This window comes from Lampetra fluviatilis, chromosome 28 (assembly GCF_964198595.1).
Source record: "Lampetra fluviatilis chromosome 28, kcLamFluv1.1, whole genome shotgun sequence".
Classification (NCBI taxonomy): Eukaryota; Metazoa; Chordata; class Hyperoartia; order Petromyzontiformes; family Petromyzontidae; genus Lampetra; species Lampetra fluviatilis.
The window spans coordinates 5786249-5809073 of record NC_136302.1 but is presented as its reverse complement, the minus strand read 5'-3'; the positions used below and the strand labels follow the sequence as shown (position 1 = coordinate 5809073).

Sequence of the window (22825 nt, the reverse complement as noted above, 5' to 3'; positions counted from 1 at the left end):
GCCGTCGGTGCCCCCCTCTTCTCACTCGCCCGCGTGGCCTCTCTCTTTTCCGCTCACACCCCGACTGACTTCCCCTTCCGGTTTACCCGCTTAAGGACCCGAACCTTCCACCCACGTCACATGACTCCACCCCCCGTGACGTCACATCCGGAAGGTCGCTTACGCCCGCATTACACCACCCTCCCCCGTAGAAAAATCCCAGCCGACCTCGGCTGACCAATAGCAAATCGTAATGCGGCGAACCGAGCTTCCCCCCCTAAAGGACACTAAGCATACAATGTAACAGCAAGAACAACAACAACAACGCAATTAACATCAACGAACGTACAAAAAGCATGCAATAAATACAACTGTAAGAAAAATATAACAACACAGCAACAATCAACGAAACGTAAGCGATTTGCAACGTGTGCGGGTCGCCGGCCCGTCCCGGACGGTCGGCGGCCCACTCGCAGAACGGGAACGCGATGAAAGTCGAGGAATGACAGGGGGTAATCCCCCTGTCGCAGCTGGAAGTCCACCGACGTCCCGTGTCCCTAAAGAGTTAGTCTTGGGCTTGTCCTGTGACCGTGCCCGCAGCTGGGTCGGAAGGGCTGCAGGGCTCGAAGGTCCCGCAGACCTGGCAGGCGTCCTCCGAGCAGGGCCCCTCGTCCCCCGCAATGTCACGGCCGGCCTGTCTGTTTCGGAGGATTTTTAGCCGACTTGTCCGGTGCCGAGGCCTCCTGCTGCGGCGGAGCCGGGAAGCGGGCCCAGCAGTCTCTGGCGTAGTGGCCCCTACGCCCGCAGCGAAAACATTCGGCCTCGTTGCGCCGAAGCGCAGGCCTTGCCTCCTGACGGCCCCGTTCTGGTAGCGCCGCGCGCGGTCTCGGCCCGCCGCGTCCCGTCCATGGAGCGGAGGCGGCCGTCAGCTGTTGAGGGCCCCGGTCATCCGGAACATAGACAGCCTGCGCAGGGTTCCACCCCAGCGCATCCCCTTCTTTGACGGGCCCCCCCGTCCACGCCGTCACTTGTTTCCAGCGACGGAGGTTGAATTGCGCATCGAGACACTTAGCAGCCGTCCGGGAAGTTAGCTTCTCATGCCCACACACAGGCATGGGGATCCCTAGATCCCGAGACAGCTCCAACATTTTCCCTAATATGAGAGGCTCGAGCAGGTCCTGTGGCGTCTCAGGATAAGCTGCCATGGCCAGCTCCAGCACCGCACCCCTGAACGCCACGGGCGACTCCTCTGGTGCTCGTTGTCGTTGAGCGAATCGCCGATGCGCATCATCTGGTGGCTCATAAGCATCGGCCATTTCTTGAAAAACACCACATAAAGTTGCCTTCTTATCGGTCGTTATGGAACGGAAGAATCGGACAGATTCGTCGTCCAGGAGAGTCGGCAACACCTCCAAAGCCTCCGCATCGGTCCATCTTGCTGTGCGTACCGCCGCCAAGAAGCGGCAGGCGAACGCGCTCCAGTCCCCACCGACGGAAAATTCTTTAACCGTGGTAAGGTGGCGACTCCGACTCCTCTTCCCGCCGTCTTCCAATGGTGGTGGTTGTGGTGGCAAATTCAAAATGGCGTCGGCCCGCGGCGTGGCCAAGATGGCGGTTTGGCGCCGCGGAGTGCGCAAAATGGCGGCCTCTTGCCGCGTGGGCAATGGCGGCGGCAGGACAGGCAACGTGGCGGCCCGCGGAGCACCAACTGCGTCCTCCATCGTCCCTGGCGCGACGAGATGGCATAGATGCGCCAGGACGTCCTTAAGTGCCTCCAGTTGTACCGCCATCGCTTGCCATCGTTGATCCGCGTCTGATGATGTCGACGGACCCGCCACCGCGCCAACATCCTCCACTCCCGTTCCCGTGGTCGCCTCAGCCGGGCTCTCCTCCACCACCCCAACAGGATCCGTGGTTGGAGGGAGTTCGTCGTCGTCGGACGAAGAAGCCGATGCAGGCGCCGGATTAACTTTCGACATGCCGTTGCACTTCTGACACCAGTGTAATAAACGACTGGACCACGATGTCTGGCTCAGTGTCCTTTATTCGGTTCGTGCTGTACTCCCACACGGCTGTCTCTACTCTGTAGCTTCTCCACGGTGCTGGCTCCAATGTCAGCCCGATCCACAACAGCAGCCCCGCTGCTGTTACTCTCGCACAGCCCCCCCTTGGCTGTACTCGCTGCAACTCCGCTCTCTTCTTCCCCTCTCTGCAGCTCTGACAGCTTCGTGCTGTCTCTCTCTCTCTTCTCTCCCGCCTCAGCTGGCAGCCACACCGCTGCCTCTAACACACAGCTCTTCTGGCTGTCTTCTCCGCAGCTGCACACCACTCCGTAGCTTCCGCCTCTCTTCGGGGTTGGCTCCCGATGGCCGTCGGTGCCCCCCTCTTCTCACTCGCCCGCGTGGCCTCTCTCTTTTCCGCTCACACCCCGACTGACTTCCCCTTCCGGTTTACCCGCTTAAGGACCCGAACCTTCCACCCACGTCACATGACTCCACCCCCCGTGACGTCACATCCGGAAGGTCGCTTACGCCCGCATTACATATATATGCAAATCGTTGGAAAATCGATACAACAAATCCCATTAAAATTGGATGCGTACACGTTGAGCTCTTTTTTCAATCCACTGCTGGATGAGGGGTTACCCACGCCTTGCATGGCATTCATGGGATGTATTTGACCATACTTAACCACGCCGTTCAGTGTGGGTTGGCGAAGGCGGGGGGCATAGAAGTTGGAACATAATTTAATCGAACAATGGCTTTTGCAGCACTCCTTTCTAATGCCTGCAACCTGGACCCACAGCAGCCTATAACACCTATTTTATCCATGGTAGTCACCCATCCAAGCACTATCCAGACTCAACTCTGCTTAGCTTCTGAGATCTAATGAGTTCGGCCACATTGTGGGTGATTTGGTAGCATAATTAATGGGAAATGTATAATGTACAGTGCTATGTTTACAGACAATAATGGGAATATATTGCAGGTATGAGGGCCACCTGAGATTCGATCAGTCCAATGTTTGTTATGGGGTTCTTTCATAAAATCTGAGCCTAGTTTATCGTTGTATTTTTATTTGTTTAGAAAAATATGGGACTGCGATAATTGAATGTGCGTTACGTCATAACACCAAGACGATTTTTATTTGGAGTTATGTTTGAGCAAGTTGCTGCCACGATTGGCTAGAATATAATCGTGGCGAAAAAAATAGAGATAGCAACATTTTTATTTGAAGCCTCTGCATATTTCTTACCACTCTCAATTCACTTATTATATATTTTAACACTCTATTCATATACGTTGTCCATCGTAAGGTGTGTGCTTTGCTTACAATGTTTAATACGGGGGTATCTGCACACGGATATCCTTGCATTTCATTATGAGAATAACATGGTACAAGATCAACTTTGTACCTATTTCGAGAAATGAACACTGAAAATGAACACACTGATTACAGTGACAACAATCACCACGTGGCGGTAATGTCACCAGGACGTTTGTGCCAGGCTGGGTGCAACTTGTGACCATCACGTGACGTGTGGAAGGCTCGCTACTGCCAGGACGTCACGGGACAGACCCAGGTGCCATGTGTTGACTGGCTGAGACGACCGGCAGATGCACCACCTGTACTCCCCCACTGTGCCTCCACTCCTTGTTCTGAGTGTCGTTCCTCTACCCTCAGCAGTTGTTGGTGGGCGACTGCCTTCAACTGCCCAGTCGCATCCTTCATGGTTACAAGACATTAGGGGCCGTCCATAAATGACGTCACACACCTGGGGGGGGAGGGGTCAGACATTTGTGACGATGTGTAACGAGGGGGGAGGTGGGTTTGAGAAATGTGACGTCACGTAAAAATGCGTAACTTTAAATAAATATAGACAACACGTTCTACTTAATTAAATAGACTTTTTAATAAATGTTTTCTCCTACAACATCAGAGTGCAGCGCCACATTAAATACGCACTACAATGACAATAGTTTAAGGCGATTTGAAGCATGTTTTATTTTGGGGGGGGGGCAGAGCTTTGTGACGTCATATTTAAGGGGGGTCTGACTTTATGTGACGCCATGTGACGAGGGGGGGGTCAACAATCGTCCAAAATCGCGTGACGTCATTTATGGACGGCCCCTTAATGCACCCACGTAGAGTCGTATCAGTGCTTCGTTTCAGCTGTATCATTCCGCAACGCTGTTCTGATAATTATTTTGCCATGATTATATTTGCGTAATTATTTTGGTTCCAAACTTTTACTCAGTTTTTACAGGATACAATAATATAGGTTTGTTATTGTGAACAGGGATACCTTGTACTGATTTAAAAACGAACTGTTTTTTTTGTGGTTAGTTTGTTGTTCCTTCCACGCACCTCCGATTTAGCACCGTTGGATACGTACGGTCCGAAATAAATTCAACATACGTACATATGTAGTGTTGTAGAACGACACTACTGTATTGGCTCGGTATGGGGGCTGTAGGCAGGTGTCACGGGGTCGTGTCGGGCCGTGACACTCTGCGTGAACCCAACAGGACACGTGAACAGATAAGGGGGGGAGACAGGAGCCCCATGGGGGGTCACGTGGTTGGGGTTCGGGCCTTCCAGAAGGATCGGGAAGGGGGGGGGGGCGTGGCCTGGGGCGGAGCCGGCCACGCCGGAGTGGTTATAAGCGGGTCGTGGACGGAGAGCAGGGCTGGTCTGTGCTGTTCTGCTATGCTGCTGGGTCAACTCTGGGATGAAGCTCTCCGGTCTCTGCTAGTGGACCAGGCAGCGTGTTGTGCTGTCCTGGTCCAGTGATGTAGTACCCTCGTGGGTTAGCTAAGTTAGTAACGGTGGCTACCACCTTAAGTCGTTATGTGAAGTGTTACCTGTTGTGTTAGCTAATATATAGTGTTGCCTCCAAAGTCCAGTGTGCGCCTGAATTTAACCCACTACACATACTCTAGTGGTCGTGCATTGCGCTGATAATCCCTACTCCAGGCCGGCCCCCTCGCAGCGTTCTGGAAGATATCAAGTGAAAAATTAAGCCCCCTGAGTCGTGCCTGTCACGTACGTTACCGCACCTTCACCGCTGCTTAACTGTTGGTCTATTAGGGTCGACTATACGTGGGGGGGGGGGTCTTTCTTTTTATATTGTTTGGTTTTGTCGGTAAAGTCACGTAGGTAAAAAATTCAAACTAAATTAAATCACGACGTTTCGGAGGCAACACAAGCTTCCGTCTTCAGGTGGAACCGTCACAGCAAATTTACTGTATTAAATTACTGTATCATGATTTTTTACGTACGTGACTTTACCGAAAAAAACCAAAGAGTATGAATCCTTGCAGTCGCGAAAACTTCAAATCTAGTCTTTCTTTTTGTTTGTTAGACATGGCCAGGACGTGCACAGCACTGGCTCTCACATTTAATAATGCCCGTGTGATTTGTTGTACGTTCCCGTTCAAAGTGGCTCTCAATATTAGCGGCTCTGTGGTTGCTGCTGAATGATGCTGTGGTCTAATTGTTTGCACAATGGACCACCGCGATACATGCAGAGGTAGCCGCTTTGATATCCCAGCACGGCAGCTGAAACAATGAGAAAGTTTATTAATGTTCCAATCGCCTCTATTCACCTAGGCCAGGGGTCGGCAACCTGCGGCTCCGGAGCCGCATGCGGCTCTTTTGAACCTTGACCGCGGCTCCGGGGCGGATGCTAGCGAGGGGAGGAGGCGCACTGTGACACCTGCTCTGGCGTTGCCGCTGCTGACAGGTCGCCGCTCCGCTCCACACTGCCCGCCCGGTGACAGGCAATAACGTTGCCGTTGCTTTGTCACATGTTTGGAAGAAGTAAAAACCTTCCTGGGCAGCAAAGAGCTCACCTTTGCTGAGCTGGAACAGCCAGAGTGGCTGGAAAAATTACATTTTATGGTAGACATGACAGCACATCTAAACACGCTAAATACAACCCTTCAGGGGAAAGGAGGCACAGCCCTGCACATGCTGGAGGAGGTTTTGGCATTCGAGCGCAAGTTGACAGTGTTTGTCAAAGATTTACAGAGAGGTACACTGTCTCACTTTCCCTCTTTGAGAGAGTTCAAACAAAGTCATGATACGATAAATTTGGAATATTTCAAGTCTGCAATCACCACAATGCAAAGTTCGTTTGGGAAACGATTCTGTGAGTTCAGAATGGAAAAAACGACATTATCCTTCCCTGTCACTCCCCTGGCGATCGATCCATCCCTATTGAATATGACTGCATTTGCAGGTGTAAGTCAACCTGATCTTGAGATGGAACTGGCCGATATAGCCGACAAAGATATATGGGTGTCCAAGTTCAAATGCTTGACCGCTACTCTTGAGGATGTTGCCCGTCAGAAGGCCATTCTGGCTCAGAATCATAAATGGAGTGATATTGAAAACCTTCCCAAACAGGACAAACTTGTATTCGAAACATGGAATGCCATCCCTAACACTTATATAAACATGAAAAAGTATGCATTTGGAGTCCTGTCGATCTTCGGCTCCACATATGTATGTGAGCAGGTCTTCTCCAACATGAACTATATTAAAAACAAACATCGATCACGCCTCACAGATGACAGCTTGCAAGCCTGTGTGAAAATGAAGGTGACGTCTTACAGCCCTGATGTGCAGACACTGTGCACTGAGGTTCAGGAGCAAAAATCCCATTAACCAGGTAATTTAGCTATTAATTTGCAAAAATATATTTTACATTGTTAAGTGAAAAAGTCCTTTTTTTATTCAGATTGACAGCTGACTGCACGATCCTATATATATAGCAATAAGGTAAGAAACAATATATGCAGTGTTATATTTGTTTTAAATGTTGCAATGGTTTTGCGGCTCCCAGTTTATTTTTTCCTTCGGAAACGGGTCCAAGTGGCTCTTTATGTCTTAAAGGTTGCAGACCCCTGACCTAGGCACTATCCAGACCCAAACATCTTTAGTTACCGAAATGTGACGAGACTGGGGTACATTCCCTGTGATTTGGCCATAGCCTCTGTTATCTATGAAATATTGCTAAAGTGCCTTAACAGTCATAGGGGCCTGTGAAAGTGCCTGCATAAACAATGCAATACTCCATACTCTTTGGTTCTTTCGGGAAAGTCACTTAGGTAGAACGCATGCTTTCTCACCTGATGACGGACGCTTGTGTTGCGCCCGAAACGTCGTGATTTATTTTCTACATACGTGACTTTACCGAAAGAACCAAAAAGTATGGATTCTTGCAGCCACGAAGGCTTCATGCAATACTCCATGCAGCTCTAATTTCGTCTCTGCAAACGCACCACGGATGCCTTTCCAAACACACCGCTGTACAAATCCATTATGCACATTCCTTTAAAACTAAAAGGTAGACTTCTTCGCCCTGGGCCAGTATAATCATATTAATACAAATTCCTGCCTCCCAAAACATTAACTCAGGGCCATGTGAATGCACGAGCAGAGTCTATTCAGGGCTGGCAGGGCTGCCCCGTGGCTGCACGCATCACGCACACGCGCGCACGCGCACATACCGGGACAGATTACACTCTTGAATGAGCAGCTTGTAAGCCAGAGGCTGGCATATTTCTGTGGACTGCAGTCGAGTCGTGGGCACATACCATCGTGGGGTAGCCATGGAGAGCTTGGACATTGTTGGCGAATAAAGGAACGGAGCATGTTACATTTGATCGTAGTGGATACCTGTTGAGAGTAAATGTTCTATGCATGGTTCGCACTTTAGTGCTGCGTATTCACGTACTGCCGATGATTAAATCACCTGCAATGGGTTAAGATCTCATCAATGTGGTCTTTAAAGGGAAAATATAAACTAGGGGATGTTTATGGAAATGGCTCTTCTTCCTAGCACCTAAAAATATATTACGCATGTGCTTGTGAAGCCCTCATATAGGAAGGGTTTTCACTTATAAATTGCTTGTCAAGTGTAATGTTTTTTCAAATCCGACATTTGGCACGGCATGTGTCAAGGCATGATGACATTTTGTGTCTGCAGATGTTTCTACGTCAGGTGTATCTTGAGAAACCAAAATACTGTACGCAACCATATTAGGATAATCAGGGTAATGTAAATCATTAAACAACAAAACACATTGCAGTGCATTGTGAAGACATAGTGATTTCATGGTTGTGTTTAAACATCTCAGAAGGTCTTGTTGGTTCTTTCGGTAAAGTCACTTTACCGAAAGAACCAAGTCACGAAAGCTTTAAATCGAAAAACAAGTAAACCCGTAAAAACAAAGTTTTTCACTATAAATCCTTTATATGCGTGGCAGCGAACTTAATATAAAGGATTTAAAAATATATTCGCATGTGGAGGACGCGGGGATCGATCCCGCGACCTTTGGCATGGGAAGCAAAGGCGCTACCAACTGCGCTACTCCGCCACGGCCTGTGGAGGGGTTACGCTCTGGGCTCTTATACTGTGACGTTCAGCCAAAGCGATGAATGAGTTATATTTGAATATATGTAAAATATTTTTATTTTGCCTAAAAAGTGTAAAATTTTGGGAATTTTTTTTCACGAACATGAATTGTCTGTCACAACGAGTCTGTGTGGAAAATGTCAGCTCGATTGGATCACGTGAAGTGGGTTAAAAAACGAGCGAAAGATTTGCACGGTCCTAAGCAAGCAAGCAAGCATGCAAGCAAGCAAGCACGCAAGCAAGCAAGCAAGCGAACTTAATATAATGGATTTAAAAATCTCAGAAGGTGCCACAGCAACGCTGATGACCAAAAGTCAAGTCGAGGACCGTAGTGAGTTTCTCCATCGTTGACTTCACCACAAACTGGTATTCATTTTATCGACCCTGGTGGGATGATGGGCTGAGTCGACCCCCCCCACCCGACCAGGAGTCAAACTCGCAAACTTTCCGATGTGCGAGCCGCTCCCTCTAGCGTCGAGTCACCCGGCCGGATTGACAGCCGTGCCGGGGGGTTACGCTGCCCGTGTGCAGGGCGAAAATACGACCACGAGCGCTCGCAACTTTGGTATCGTCCTCACGGGACCAACGATGAAGTGATAAAGATGAGTCACACAGAGGTAATGTTTGACATCGAGTCCTGTAATTGCCAATTACCAGTGCTTTATGGCCTTGGCAGCAGAGTTACAGCCTGGACGGACACTCCATAAGCTTTGTCGGTTCCTAAGCCACAGTTTTCGCTATCTTTTACACGCTTCTCATTGATCGTGTTTGCTTCACAGCAATTGCATCTGCGATACCACCACTTTCGATTTCCACCGCCCCCCCCGCTCACTCACTCCCAGTGAGCTGCATAAATGCACCGCAAGTTGCTGACCACGGCAGACACGGGTATTTATGATGAACTTTGTTCATTAGAAGGTTTCAACTTGCAAAAACCCTGACCTGTGTTGATGCCAGAATTGTTTTATTATAAATATGTAAAATGTAGCTTCAGCATATTAACGTTTCGTATTACATAATGTCAAGCAAGGCCGTAATTATTATATATATTGGGGAGGACACCCCCACCCCCAATATTCAAATATGCTCAAAATGCCCCCCCCCCCCCCAATATATTGCTATAAAATAGATTTCTGTTCATATGATTGTGGTTATGGTTGTACGTTATTAATCCCTAATCTCTTCCATTACATACAATGAAACAAGAAAAGGTAAAAAAAACAGAGCAATGTAATACAATACACTATTAGACATTATTGTCCATTCTATGTGTTAGTGAATTTTTTTATATTTTAGGCAGGAAATTCATTTTCAAATTTAGATTTTTTTTTTCTGGGGAGGGACCCCCAGACCCCCTCCATGGCTACGGCCTTGATGTCCAGATATACAAGGTGTCGTATTTATTGGCAATGGCACACATAATAATAACCACAACTATAATCTTGACTTAAAAGTTTCGTGACTGCATTAATTCATCTTCTCTGTGTCTTTCGGTAAAGTCACGTAGATAGGTTCAAAGAAAATAACAATAAACTCGGACGTTTCAATCGCTAAACAAGCAGTCGCCTGATGACGATCGCTTGCGTTGCGATCGAAACGTCGTAGTTTTTTGTTATTTTCTTTGAACCTACTATATCTACGTGATTTTACCGAATTACCCAAAGAATACATTATTATAATTATACATTCTAGCCCTTTGTCAATCTGCTGGTGGGCTGAAGGTTGAATAATAGTTCTAGATTTGAAGCTTTCGTGACTGCAAGGATTCATACTCCTAGGTTTTTTCGGTAAAATCACGTAGGTGAAAATAAAGATAATAAAAAAAATAATAGAAATACAATTATAAATGAATAACAGTGTCAGACATGAAGGTTGTATGACCATATTTTATCTATCTGGTTTGCGCGCGTTGATAGAGGGGGCCCCAGGATAGATGTGAATATCACTAATGCCACTGGTACTAACTGTGGCTGGAAATCTAACTCAGGTCACCGGGTTCACAGTGCAGTGTGCGAATGACTGCACCACTACTGATGATGGTGTTGAGCCCGAAACGTCGTGATTTATTTTATTTTCTACTTACGTGACTTTACCGAAAGAACCAAAGAGTATGGATTCCTGCAGTCACGAAAGCTTCAAATCAAGATTGAACCACGACTCCCCACGGAATATCGTCAAAACATTTGATGATTTAAGGAATTGTACAATATACTGTACTCAGTATATATATCCATCCATCCATATACAGAAAGTGTTTAATTAAATATACTCTATGTATATAAAATAACATTACAGAATATTAAAACGAGTACGTGTTTTTACATGGCAGACCTTCACAGATTGGTGACGTACTTTTAAATATAAAACTGTGAAACACAATCACACCAGGTTACGGTGATGTGGGGTCATGGTCAAAGAAATCCTGTCTCACGTTAACTTCATCACGTGTGAAAACATGCATTAATGTGAGGCGTGAAATGGACTAGCCGTGTGTGCTGCACTGCAGGCAGCGAGAGGGCAAATAAGGAGAGGAGAGAGAGGCGAGGCAAGTTGACAACAAGGCGATAAAATAACTTCAGCACATTTTTCACGGCGCGTGTATTGCACGTAAATTTATATTCGAATATTGAAATCAATCGCGAAAAGAACAACGGCTCTGCACTTGATTGCCCTTTGATGTTATTTTTGTTTGATCAAAACGAACAGTTGTAGACTATTCATTCTTGGCAATGTTGGATTCACGTCACATTTAGAAAGCAAAATAAATGAGCGGACAATTCGTCTTCCTTCACACATTCATTTATACTTAAACCATTTTTAAAAATGTCAAATACCATCAGCCGCACGGCCTTCTGGGGAACACACAATTTCAGCAGGATTGTTTCAAGGCAAGCAATACCCTGGACTGGTTTCATGAAAGAAAGTGTCTTATCAGCAGAGTCAAGCTTGCCGTGCGGCCGATGGGTTGCGTAAGATATTGTTTTGTTTTTTTACGTGGAGACGGATACCTGCAGGAGACGCAATGCCCGCGTGTTTAGATTTTTTTTTACATTCTCACCGACGACGCGATTGGTTATCTGGAGTTGCGCATTTAGGAGAGATTTACCGTGAACGCACTTTCGAACATTCAATAATTCCACTTGAGAACCACAGGCTACGTGCAGCTGTCAAGGAGGGACTGTGGCCTGCACGTTGAAGCCACGGCATTTTCGCTCTCCGTTGTGGCTGTCGGAAAATTCTGAGTAGGTGTGCGGAGTGACGCAACCAAGAGGGCAAATGTAAAGTCGTGACCTAGGCATTAACGACATTGCACGTCTCGCGCGTGTGTGTGCTTGACGTGTTTTGACTTGGTGGAATAATACTGGCATGGAGTAGCTGCATCAGCGACATGTGAGCAAACGATCGTTTTATGCAAGCTGATCTCAGCTCCAGATAAATAAATATCGCGGTGGCTAGGAGACGGTTACCTACCTAAATAAATATCTGGAGCAACTCAAATTGAGAGAAAAGTTCCTACTATAATAGCAACTTTTCTCTCAATTCGAGTTGCGTATTAGCACACGGACAATCGTCGCGTACGGCACAATCATCACCAACAGGAAATTATCATGGACTATATTTGTTGGACGAATTAATGAAAGTACAATGAGGCCGCAGCTATGTAATTGACGGTTGAGACAAGTGCAGTTAGCGAGAACCTATTAAGTCCATCACAACAGAACGTGCTGGACTAAGCGTGGCTAGCGCTATGTCTGGCTACTGATGAGACACTGTAAGGTCGAAACCGATTCATTTTTTGAAAACAGCTTTTTGTGTTAATTGTGTTGTCCTTCGATGAGCATGATCGTCTACGCACGGTGGCAAAAGACGTTCAACACACAAACTCACGTAAGAACGATTGTATCGGAGTGTACCTAACTTATCATTAGGTACACCACAGTTGATTGGCAGTTCGTGTGTGTAGGGGTAGGGTGTGGATACTACCACCTCTGCCAGGAGCTCCTTTTAGCGGAGGCCCTTCCACGGGCAGTGGCGTGGAAAATAAGTTGCAGGGCTGGCGAGATGTTAACTTCCTCGCCTGGTATACAGGAGGTCGTGGGTTCGATCCCGACCCCGACATCTGCTGTATATTTGGAGTTTGCGTGTCTCTCATCATCATCATCACGGTGGCTAGGAGATGTTAACGACCTTGCCTGGTATACAGGAGGTCGTGGGTTTGATCCCGACCCCCGACATCTGCTATATATTTGGAGTTTGCGTGTCTCTCATCATCATCATCATGATCGCGGTGGCTAGGAGATGTTACCTACCTCGCCTGGGATACAGGAGGTCGTGGGTTCGATCCCGACTCCGACATCTGCTGTATATTTGGAGTTTGCGTGTCTCTCATCATCATCATCATGATCGCAGTGGCTAGGAGATGTTACCTACCTCGCCTGGGATACAGGAGGTCGTGGGTTCGATCCCGACTCCGACATCTGCTGTATATTTGGAGTTTGCTTGTCTCTCATCATCATCATCATGATCGCAGTGGCTAGGAGATGTTACCTACCTCGCCTGGGATACAGGAGGTCGTGGGATCGATCCCGACTCCGACATCTGCTGTATATTTGGAGTTTGCGTGTCTCTCATCATCATCATCATGATCGCAGTGGCTAGGAGATGTTACCTACCTCGCCTGGGATACAGGAGGTCGTGGGTTCGATCCCGACTCTGACATCTGCTGTATATTTGGAGTTTGCGTGTCTCTCATCATCATCATCATGATCGCAGTGGCTAGGAGATGTTACCTACCTCGCCTGGGATACAGGAGGTCGTGGGATTGATCCCGACTCCGACATCTGCTGTATATTTGGAGTTTGCGTGTCTCTCATCATCATCATGATCACGGTGGCTAGGAGATGTTAACGACCTCGCCTGGGATACAGGAGGTCGTGGGTTCGATCCCGACTCCGACATCTGCTGTATATTTAGAGTTTGCGTGCCTCTCATCATCATCATCATGATTGCGGTGGCTAGGAGATGTTACCTACCTCGCCTGGTGTACAGGAGGTCGTGGGTTTGATCCCGACCCCCGACATCTGCTATATATTTGGAGTTTGCGTGTCTCTCATCATCATCACCATGATCACGGTGGCTAGGAGATGTTACCTACCTCGCCTGGGATACAGGAGGTCGTGGGTTCGATCCCGACCCCGACATCTGCTGTATATTTGGAGTTTGCACGTTCTCCCCGTGGTCGCGAAAGATTTCCCTCTGGTTTTTCTCTCCACATTTAGAATCAACGTGCGTTTAGAGGAGTTGGATTTGCTATAAAATGTCCACGCGATAAGCCACTTCGTTGGGCTATCATTTGTGGCCAGGTCGCTTCTGCAAAAGAGCTACATAGCTCAGTGGGCTTTATCTGGTAAAATAAAAAATAATGTTTTATAGTTTAGTTTACTTCGTTGCCCTCTGAGTGACCTAGGTTCGCTTTCTGTATCCGCACTTTACCGCAGTTTACTGGGGTAAACTGAGTTAAAGTGTGGGGTAAACTGAGTTAAAGTGTGGGGTAAACTGAGTTAAGTGTGGGGTAAACTGAGTTAAAGTGAGGGGTAAACTGAGTTAAAGTGTGGGGTAAACTGAGTTAAAGTGTGGGGTAAACTGAGTTAAAGTGTGGGGTAAACTGAGTTAAAGTGTGGGGTAAACTGAGTTAAAGTGTGGGGTAAACTGAGTTAAAGTGTGGGGTAAACTGAGTTAAAGTGTGGGGTAAACTGAGTTAAAGTGTGGGGTAAACTGAGTTAAAGTGTGGGGTAAACTGAGTTAAAGTGTGGGGTAAACTGAGTTAAAGTGTGGGGTAAACTGAGTTAAAGTGAGGGGTAAACTGAGTTAAAGTGTGGGGTAAACTGAGTTAAAGTGTGGGGTAAACTGAGTTAAAGTGTGTGTAACCCGCACATATTCCAAGTTGTCTAATTAGCGCGGTTGGCTATGTACGGTGCGAAAGAAGTTCAACGTACACAGAATGAGAATCATTTTTATTTAAACTGCAGGAGGAATCCAATGAGCTATGAAGCTCTTTTCCACAGATGCCCAGTATGGGCGGGTCAGCAAGTAACATACATACATACGTCTGACCAGTGTGGAAGAGTAGGCCAAGAACCCTCGAGGGGCCCTCTAGAGCTCCCTCTAGTAGAGGCCCTTTCCCCAGGACTGATGTTATCGAGCAGTTGCAGTGCTGCACCTTTACTTCTTAGCAAACGAAAGCCTCGGTCAAGTTCGGAATCAAATTAGCGTTGTTCAACTTGAATCAGAGGAATCGTAAAATACGCTTGTCACCACAAAGCCACAGCTCAACAGGCATGAATCCATGCTTATATTTACAACAATTTTTGTCGATCCACTGCTAGATGAGAGCCTCCCCATGCTGTGTGGATTGTGGGGGTTTATGCGACCACACGACAGCACGCTGGTCAGCAGAGGTGGGACAAAGTCATTGTTATGCAAGTCCAAGTCGAGTCGCAAGTCATCAAATTCATGACTCGAGTCTGACTCGAGTCCAAGTCACATGACTCGAGTCCACACCTCTGCTGGTCAGTATGGGTTCGTGAAGGTGTGGAGCGTAGACGCAGGAGCATAGAAGCACAGTACAATAACGGATGTTGCCATCTGCTGCTCACTGCAGAGCTGGGCAGCCATCTGTGACTACCTTGTTGTGCATGATGTTGACCCATTCAAGCACTACCCAGGCTCAATCAAACCTGCTTAGTTTCTGAGACCTGGCAAGATGGGGTTCATCCCGGGAGAATGTTCAAGCGATAACAGCCAAACCATTATAGAATGTCAAAGACGCATACTCTCCGGTAGCAGCACAAAACATACATTGTGGACATGGGCATGTCAGAGTACAATTCTGTAGTTTACCATTGTGTCTTTTGCAGAGGAAGTCTTGTGGAATGCATACATTCCAGACCGAAAAGAGATGCAAATGCCTTCAGAATTCGATACGCTGCTTACATTCTGGACAGCATAATAGCCGGACTGACAATGCAAACCGGGTCACGTGGACTGCCACTGCATGTCAGCGCCAAAGCTTCGAACTCTCCAAAACATTGTACGGCCATGAAAAATAAGAATCAGCTTTACCCTCTCTGGCAATCAAGCAGGTGTTAAGTTGTTCAAGCGCCAAATAGATACACTTTGCAGGGAATCAAGTCTGCATGAACAACACGTACTTGTGGTGAACATTCAAACAAACATGCTCTGATAATTTAATATACGCATTTTCTTTGAAACTGATTGGCCTACACCAGGTTAATGCAGACTTGATTCCTTGAAAGATTGTGTCTATTTGGTGTTTGAACAAATTGACACCTGCTTGATTGCCAGAGAGGGTAAAACATATTCTTATTTTTCATACTATTAGCATGGCAACAAAGGTCCCATGGTATAGATTGCACGACTGTCACTTTACCTCTGAGATGCCTTTAAAATTACCCCTCTGGTCAACAGAGGAGCATTTCACCACCCGCTCTGCAAATGGCTATTTTCATTGCATGGCAGTCAACATTTTAATTATCGGAGCTGGAATTTATCCAAATTAAGTTAAATAACCAGCAGAATGTGATGTTTTTTTTGGGTGCTATCGTTGCCGATTTGGCTGAAAACGTCAACTCGCTGCACTCGAGAATTCGGGTGACTTACAGGCGCCTCGCTGGATTCGAACCCAGAATCTCAGCGGTGCCAGCTCAGCAATCTTGATCTCTGACCCACCCGGCCATCTCAAAGACCCACGACAAACAAAATACCAGTGCTTCACCACATACGTCAATTATTTGCTGTATTCTTAAGTACGTCATTTGCGTTTTGCAGAGCTGGGAGTAGATTGGTTGCATGAAGCGGTCGTCCCGTGCAGTCACTGGTGACTGGGCTTAGACCATCGTCCTCCCAAGACTTGATACAAACACATTTCAGTTATAAGTGGCTGCTGCCAGGATTGCAAAACCATGCCCTCAGTTGTGCTGGCTCAGCTCTCTAACACAGCTTTACCTCCGTGAGTCACCCAGCCACTTCTACGCATTCTTGTTGTTGAGGTTATTCACGGGAAATCTGTCCACCCGTTTGTCCACCTGCCAGTCCGAGGACACTGCACAAATACGCACAAAAACTACAAAATCCCTGAATCATTCGCAATGAAACTCAACATCCGAGCAACAGTCCCCAATGCCCAAGTCTGCGTATATTACACTGGTCTACAATTTGTTAGACGTCGTCTGCTTCAGAGATGAAACGTGCTGTCTATTATGGATTTTGATGTGCTGAATTCAAATATGACAATTAAAACAACTGTTTGGCTACTGTTCCCAAGATATTAAAGTTTTTACATTTTACGTCTGTGTATATTGTGTAGACAGAGTTTTACTCATAGATTGTAACCTAGGTCTTGTCACGTGTTTATGGTTGCTTTACATGATAACATGTCACCTGCGCTGTTCATGTAACACTTTAAAAATCAGCAAAAGGGTTATATAAATAAAATGTATTATGAAACAAAAAGCTAAAAACTATTATGTATATATAAGTACATAGTCTAGTTCGTATTTAGTGTCTACTCGGCGCTTCTTGGCTTGTCTCTTGCATTCATCAAATGGAGCATCTCTTGTCACTGTCCAGCAATAGTCTGCAAGCATTGATGGGCTCCATTTGCCCTGATAACGTTTCTCCATCGTTGCAATGTCCTCGTGAAATCGCTCGCCATGCTCGTCGCTCACTGCTCTGCAGTTCGGTGGGAAAAAAATCTAGATGAGAATGCAAATGTTTTATCTTAAGTGACATGTTGCTACCAAGGCTTTTGTATGCCTTCAGGTTTTCCACCAACTCTCTGTAGTTGTCTGCCTTGTTGTTTCCGAGAAATATGTGTTGCAACTAACTGGAAGGCTTTCCATGCCGTCTTTTCCTTGCCACGCAGTGAACTGTCAAATGCATCATCTCGAAGAAGTTCACGAATCTGAAGACCAACAAAGACACCTTCCTTTGTCTTAGCTTCACTTAACCTTGGACATTTTCCATGGAGGTACTTGAAAGCTGCTTGTGTTTTGTCCACAGCTTTGACAAAGTTCTTCATCAGACCCAGATTGATGTGTAAGGGTGGTAACAAAATCGTCCTTGATTCAACAAGTGGTGGATGCTGAACACTTCCTCCCAGGCTCCAATGACTGTCGGAGTGGCCAATCTATCTTGATGTAGTGGGAATCTCTCGCACGACTATCCCATTCGCAGGGAAAACAGCAGCAGTACTTTGTGTATCCAGTCTGCAGACCAAGCAAAAGAGCAACAACAATTACCAAAGCTGCCACTGATGTTGGTCATAGTTTATGCACCTCAAAAATTGTTTCATGTTGTCACAGGTTTCCTTCATATGGACTGCATGACTAACCGGAATTGATAGCAAAACATTGCCATTATGCAGCCAAACAGCTTTAAGACTCGTCTTCAATGAATCAATGAACAGTCTCCACTCATCTGGATTATGAACAATGTTGATGGATGCCATCACATCATCGATGTTGTGCAGGCTACAGGATCACCTTCCATGAAGAAGAATGGGACAAGATCCTTTTGATGGTCACAGAACATGGAAACCCTAACATCACCTGCAAGGAGATTCCACTGCTGCAGTCAGGAGCCCAACAGCTCTGCCTTACTCTTGGGTAGTTCCAAAACCCTGACAAGGTCTTTCAGTTCACCTTGTGTTATGAGGTGTGGTTCACAGGAGGAGGATGCGAGAAAATCTGGGTCATGTGACCTTGATGGTTCAGGACCAGAAGATTCATCCTCTTCCTCGTCTGACTCAAGTGAGAATGATTCTGGTGCATCAGGAACCGGCAGTCCTTCTCCGTGGGGTACTGGCCGTATAGCTGATGGAATGTCTGGATAGTGCACAGTCCACTTTTTCTTCTTTGACACACCTTTCCCAACTGGAGGCGCCATGCAGAAGTGAATTGCTGATATGATAGGTTGGCTCTATCCAAATAATTGGCACTGTAAAAGGCATACATTTCCTTTTCCTGTTCAGCCACTGGCGAAGATTTGTTGCACAAGTGTTGCAGCATATGTGCAGGGTCCCCACATCTTGTCATGATCTCCAATTTTTCAAACAAAATAAAGGTGATAGGCTTTCTTAACCATAGTGGTTATACTACGCTTTTGTGATGCAAAAGTCATTTCACCACAAACATAGCAGAAGTGATCTGCTTTGTTCACACAAGTACGAAGCATCTCTGCTTACTTTGGCTTCACAGAAATGTGTCCCTTTGCAAAATCAAACACTGACAAATAAGAGAGCACGACACTGTATGATTTATAGAGCTGATATAGGGCAATTTGTTCAGCAGAGGGATGTAAGCCTAGTTATGATTGCATCATCCATGACTTCAAGGAATAACATGATGCAATTCATATCATGTATGATGCAATACCAGGTTCAGATTGCATCATTCATTGGTTTGCTCAAAAAGCAAGTACTGTCCAAACCCAGTAATAGATTTATACTGGTAGGAACCTCCTGGTTACACCAGCCAACAGCGGATTATTGTGTCCGTCCGTCTGTCGTGCATCCAAAAATGGGAGGGGTGGGGCTGGGTGGAGAGGGGAGGGTGGGGAGGGGCTGGGTGGGGAGGTTGGGGAGGGGCTGGGTGGAGATGGTGGGGCTGGGTGGGGGGTGGGAGGGGAGGGGCTGGGTGGGGGGGGCTGGTCACCCCGTGGTGCCCTTATAAAACTCAACGTTTAACCTTCTCATGCCGGCTTGTGCCCGCCCTCACAGTCGGCCATATTTGCGGAATACACCACGCCGCCGTTGACTCTGGTCATTGACCGAGCAACCCAACGTTCCTACCAGCTCCCTCCGCAGGAATATGTTTCATAGATCCAGTCAAAGATGTATTTTAGTCATTTCTGGTTTAAATTGAGATCCCTTCCCTTTAAAACTCACTTATCCTCCGCCATTCCCAAGTCAAGGGTCGTATATACTGACCCAGTAGCATATTTTGCGAACTAGAACCAATCAACAATTTTATACATCATTTTCTTTCCCAGTGACCCAGAATTAGTAAAGTTGGACTGCATTTATTTCGGAAGCATTTTGGCTGTAGACCAGTGTTATTTTTGGCGCAATTAGCAGAGGTGTGGACTCGAGTCATGTGACTTGGACTCGAGTGAGACTCGAGTCATGAATTTGATGACTTGCGACTCGACTTGGACTTGCATAACAATGACTTTGTCCCACCTATGAGATGTGGACTCGAGTCATGTGACTTGGACTCGAGTCAGACTCGAGTCATGAATTTGATGACTTGCGACTCGACTTGGACTTGCATAACAATGACTTTGTCCCACCTCTGGCAATTAGCAACAAAATGCTCGAGGAGAGCGTTACTTATGAAAAACAATTATTTACGCTGTTTACCAGTGTGATTTATACATGTGCATTACTACTAAAATTGGATTAGCAGCTCAATAGACTGGCCTGCCAGCTTGTTTATTATTCATATCTGTGAGGTGGTTCGGAGATTCTTAATTTGATCCATGCAGATATTTTTTTCTGCACTGAGTTGTATCACCCCACACGCGAGGGGGGTTTCCTCTCAAACACAAACATGCCAATGCTGAACCCACCTGTAAGATAGTCTTTAGATGCAGTAGGCTACTCAGCGCAAACGGTATTACCACTTTATTACCGTTTTTAATTAAAGATGATTATCTAATATTGCATAGACGCTGTCTTCCCGACAGACCTGTTCTTCACCTGAGGACGGCTGCTTGCGTTGTGGCCGAAACGTCGTGAGAATTATTTTATAATGTTTTATTTTTTTTATTTTATTATTTCCCTTCTACGTGACTTTACTGAAAGAACCAAGTAGATGAATCCCTGCAGTCATGAAAGCTTTAAATCGAAATTTAATACTGCATACATTGTTAAGTCTATCAATGACTGAATTCTCAGGATTATAGGATGTTCCAGAAAGTTAGACACATCACAAACTTGTGTGCTTATAGTTCATAACGTTATATAAATCCGACCACAGGCACACGTGACCTACAAGACTGAATTTATATATTGGGGGGCAAAAGTATTCTTTGTAACCTTGGAGAATGTGATAACGACTTGCTAGCCAAGGAGATACCATTGAATTATTTGCAACAAACCTTTTTTGCAATGAAATGCACATAGTGCACTTTATAGCAGAAGGGATGACGGCACAAGCCCTTAGCAAGAGACCTTCCACTTAATTGCAATTCCGTGCAAAAAGTAGGTCACCATGTGCTGGAGTCTTGACCAAATTATTCACTGGGCAATTCATGGATGCTAATAATAATGATTGTCAATGAAGGGAAAAATAACAGCGGCTTCCTTACAAACGAGCTTAACGCAGCCTAACGTAAACACTTTATATTGGGAACGTAAATAAAAGACATAAACCAGACTGTCTGTAAAGAAAGTTATATACTGCCTAATTAATGTAGCAAGCCTATGAGGCAAAGGGTCTTTCTTACCAACGAGCTGTGTTCGGCCTAATGAAGCATTCCACCATGGAAAAATTCAATACGGCACACGGACCTTCTTGTAAAGTGCCCTCACGGTGTAACGTGATAACTCTGTGGTGGACCAAATGATTCATCTTCTTGGTTCTTTCGGTAAAGTTGCGTTGTGGCCGAAACGTCGTGAGAATTATTTTATCATGTTATATTTTTATAAATTTATTACTTCCCTTCTACGTGACTTTACCGAAAGAACCAAGAAGATGAATCCCTGCAGTCACGAAAGCTTTCAATCGAAATTGGACCAAATGATGTCACTGCATACATTGTATGTTAGGTACACTCAGATACAGGGACTCCTCTACTTTGGAACGAGTTAGGTTCCAGAGGTCTGTTTGTAAGTCGATTTGTTCTCAAGTCCAACTTTACTCCTGTCGATTCCAAACTTGTTGTACGACGTCTACGCTAGACACGGGGAATGGCTTTACAAGTTGTATAATCTCCTGTAGATGTTGACGCCACTGGTTCTTCATGTTCTGCAGATGTAGATGCCACTGGTTCTTCACGTTCTGCAGATGTAGATGCCACTGGTTCTTCATGTTATGCAGATGTAGATGCCACTGGTTCTTCATGTTCTGCAGATGTAGATGCCACTGGTTCTTCATGTTCTGCAGATGTAGATGCTACTGGTTCTTCATGTTCTGCAGATGGAGATGCCACTGGTTCTTCATGTTCTGCAGATTTAGATACCACTGGTGCTTCATGTTCTGCAGATGTAGATGCCACTGGTTCTTCACGTTCTGCAGATGAAGATGCCATTGGTTCTTCACGTTCTGCAGATGTAGATGCCACTGGCTCTTCATGTTCTGTAGATGTAGATGCCACTGGTTCTTCATGTTCTGCAGATGTAGATGCCACTGATTCTTCATGTTCTGTAGATGTAGATGCCACTTATTCTTCATGTTTTGTAGATGTAGATGCCACTGGTTCTTCACGTTCTGCAGATGTAGATGCCATTGGTTCTTCACGTTCTGCAGATATAGATGCCACCACCGCCATCTATTTGTGCGGCGGTTGAACTTACGACTCTCGGTCCAAACAGGCAACTCGACATACGGACAGGTTTCTTCGTATCTCTGCAAGTTCGTAAGTCGAATGTTCATAAGTAGAAGTGTCCCTGTATAATCGTTCTTCCGTGAGTATGTATGCATGTTGAACTTTTTTCACACCGTACGTAGCAAACCGTGCTAATCTAAGGTGCGGGGAAGGATAACTAACGAAACACACAAAAAGCAGTTATAAAGAAATGTGTTTTCATTCTAGATTGCGTGACTATGTGACACGAAGGTTATGATGTGAATCACGTATTTAAACAAAAATAGAAACACAACGCAGTTCCATGAAGAATTCAGTGGTAACCCCAGCCATGAATTACAATTGTACGAACGAGCGCACGCATGAGCCTAAGAACAAACCACCTGGAGCTCGTTTGACCCCCACACACCGCACATGCTAAGCAGCTGTTGAGCTTGGAAAGTCCTTGGATAGGTGACCGCCGCGCACAAAAAGCCGGTGAGTTCGGCAAATCATCGCCAACCAGCACGGACCAGCGCGGTGAAGTATAGTCAAGTAACAATCAGCGTATGAATGGCGCGAGGGAGGCCCTCATCCAGCAGTGGATTGACTAAATGGGCTGTGCATGTTCGTACCGTGCTTTCACGAGAACGTGTACTAGAGCATGTACGCATGCGTGACCTCGACATGCACCTAGCCTGGCATAGGTGCTGTGGTGATTGTCACCACAACGTCACGGCTGTTCTCTCCAATGTCCACGTGCGCATGAGTACACGACAGACACGTGGGTGTGTGTCTGTGCCTGCGTGAGCGGGGAGCGGTGGCGTAGTGGTT

The 22825-nt window shown here is 46.3% G+C and overlaps 1 protein-coding gene and 1 non-coding gene across 4 annotated transcripts in view; one reads left to right on the top strand and one right to left on the bottom strand.

Moving 5' to 3' along the window:
* The window catches only part of VEPH1 (ventricular zone expressed PH domain containing 1), a 192773-nt gene that overhangs the window by 4554 nt on the left and 165394 nt on the right, over positions 1–22825 (top strand). The window lies entirely within an intron of this gene.
* On the bottom strand, positions 8294–8366 carry TRNAG-CCC (transfer RNA glycine (anticodon CCC)). The gene has a single exon. It is a non-coding gene; the product is annotated as a tRNA-Gly (tRNA).